At 46.0% G+C, this 2674-nt stretch overlaps 1 pseudogene; it reads right to left on the bottom strand.

The window, feature by feature from the left end:
- Positions 1-393: 393 nt before the first annotated feature.
- On the bottom strand, positions 394-1765 carry LOC114500875 (annotated as a pseudogene).
- Between the last annotated feature and the right edge of the window lie 909 nt (positions 1766-2674).

The raw sequence follows: 2674 nt of genomic DNA, 5'->3' as shown, positions 1-2674 counted from the left end.
ATAAGGTCACATTCTAAGGTTTCAGATGGACAAGCACTTCTGGAAGACACTATCCAACCTACTACAGGTGCTATGGGAAAAATTAACAACAAATAAAAACTAATAGAAAATGTTTCAAAGTCTAAAATTATTAAAGAATACTATAACATGCAAGAAAACTGTGAATCAACAACAAATTCTATAGAAAAATAATCAAAGGATATGAATGGACCATAGAAGCAGAAACCCAAATGAATAAAAATTTGTACAAGGGGGTAACCCCCAAAAAACAGAATTACCTTCTGGAGAGAGGCCCCTTGTAGTATAAGCTTCCCCTGCTAGGTGAGTGCTCTAGGAACCCATGTGCATCAGTGTACTGGTGGTGATATGAGAGGCTGCATTCAGCCTCACTGAATTATTTTTTTTAATCTTTCAATTAACTTTTTACTGGCCTTCTGCCCTGCCAAGGGATGCCCCACTTTGGTTTCCTTTAACGCCTCAAAACTTTGGTGTCATTGACCTCAGACACCACTCTGCCACCCGCAATTCTGCGGGTCATGGTCTTTTGGATGGTTTGTAAGGAGGAGCTCTTGTCCAGAGCATCAACAAGATTGAAGTCTTCCCCTTCTTCCAGTAGGCTGTAGGTGGCAATCTCAGCCTCCAGCTTGACCTTGATGCTCAGCAGAGCCTCATGCTCCTGGGTCTGGAGCTGCCCCTCTGCCCAGGTCTAGGCCAGCTCTGACTCCAGGTGCAGCAGGATCCCATTGAGTTGTTCCATCTGTATGGCATAGCACATCTCCACCTCCCTCGGGCTATTCTCCAAACTGAACTTCAGATTCCTCATTGAGTCCAGGTTGATCTCCAATGACTGGACCATACATCTCAGTTCTGTGAGTGTCATCTCAGCAGCGCCTACCTCAGTGGTCTGCAAGGTGACCACTGTGGTGCTCTCTTCAATCTGATGGGACCAGCTCTAGTCCAGCTCTTTCAAGGCAGCTCGTCATACTGGGCCCAGATGTCTACCATGATTTTGCCCAGGTCCTGAGATTTGGGGGCATCCAACTCCATGGTCAACCCAGAATTGGCAATCTGGTTCTGTGCACCATTTAATTCCTCCTCATGGTTCTTCTTCATGAAGAGCAGCTCCTCCTTGAGAGCCTCAGTCTCTGTCTCCAGCTGCATCCAAGTGATATTGATATCATCAATGACCTTTCAGAGCCCACTGATCTCTACAGACTGACACATGGCCAGCTCCATCTCATACTTGACTCTGAAATCATCAGCAGCAAGATGGGCATTGTCCACAGAATTTGCAAAGATCTGAGCCTGTAGGTCCTCAATGGTCTTGAAATAATGCCCCAGTCTCTGACCCGGGGTCCTTTCTTCTCTAAGTGTTCCCAGATTTTGATCTCCAGTCTCTGATTATCAGCCTCCAGGCTTCTCACCCTCTCCGGGAAGGAGATCGTGCAGTCATTCAGGCATTGCATAGTCTCCTTCTCGCTCTGGATGCCCCCTATGCCCATCAGACCCCTGGCCATCCCTGCAACCAGGCCTCCAGATCCCCAACTGTCCCACACACTGATGGAGCAGAACATGGAGATCTGGGAGCCCGAGCCCCCAGAGCCTGCATAGACGTTGGCTGCACTGCTGGCCGGCTGGACCTGGTAGCTGGGCAACTGCATGGAGCCCAGAGTCTGGTGGCTTGTAGAGAAGCTGGAGCATGTGCTGAAGCTCATGTTGTTCAGAGAGGAAGGTGAAAAGCTGAGACTCAGGTTGAAGCTGCTCACTGAATTATTTTTGAAGACCCTTTCAACATGTTTGCCCATTTCATGATGGGTGATTTATAAACACATCTGCTCACACCACACTGAGCGTTCAGCAGTTTTTGGCCAAAAATGGCATGACCCCTGAGCTCTCCCTATTCACCCGATCTTGCCCCAAGTGCTTTTTTTTTGTTTCCCTGGATGAAGAAAGTCCTCAAAGGGAAACATTTTGCTAATGTGGAAGAGGTAAAACAAAACACAGCAGAAGCACTAAAAGGCATCAAAATTGATGAGTTCAAAACTGTTTTGAACAGTGAAAAAATGTCTCAGTAAGTGTATTGCATGAAATGGAGAGAGTACTTTGAAGGTGCCTGAAGTTTAAACATGTAAGAATAAATACACAATTTTTTATAAGTGAATTCCAGGTTTTTGGGTCTCCCCTCATATAAAGAACTATTCACTCTCTTCAATAATATGTGAAGTCCAAATTAAAACAAGGAAATTTTTTTACATTCATCATATTGGCATGAAAATTGTTAGGTGAAAGTGTTGGCAAGAATATGGAGTACTGGGAACCCTACGTAATCCACCCTGACTTCCCTGCTTATTCAGAGTAATGCCCTTCCTCCAACTCTGCACTTCCTGCTCCAGCCACTGCTCCAACTCCGTCTCCAACCACCCTCTGCCTCCCACTCTGCCCCAGCCCACCAAGCTCCATGCTGTTCCTCTAACAGGAGAAGCACACTTTGACCACAGGGCTTTGACGCTTATTTCTTTTGCCTGAAAGACACCCCATTCGCCAGAATGTCTTTGTTCTTCATTTTCTAGTGGTCTCTGCTCAAGTGTCACCTTTTGGGAGGAGGCTTCCTTACACTCTGGTAACCTATTCTGACATGTTTGATATTTTGCTCAGTTGTCTGTTTATTGCTTAT

This window comes from Phyllostomus discolor, chromosome 6 (genome assembly GCF_004126475.2).
Source record: "Phyllostomus discolor isolate MPI-MPIP mPhyDis1 chromosome 6, mPhyDis1.pri.v3, whole genome shotgun sequence".
In the NCBI taxonomy this organism is placed as follows: domain Eukaryota; kingdom Metazoa; phylum Chordata; class Mammalia; order Chiroptera; family Phyllostomidae; genus Phyllostomus; species Phyllostomus discolor.
This window is presented reverse-complemented; position numbering and strand designations above follow the sequence as displayed.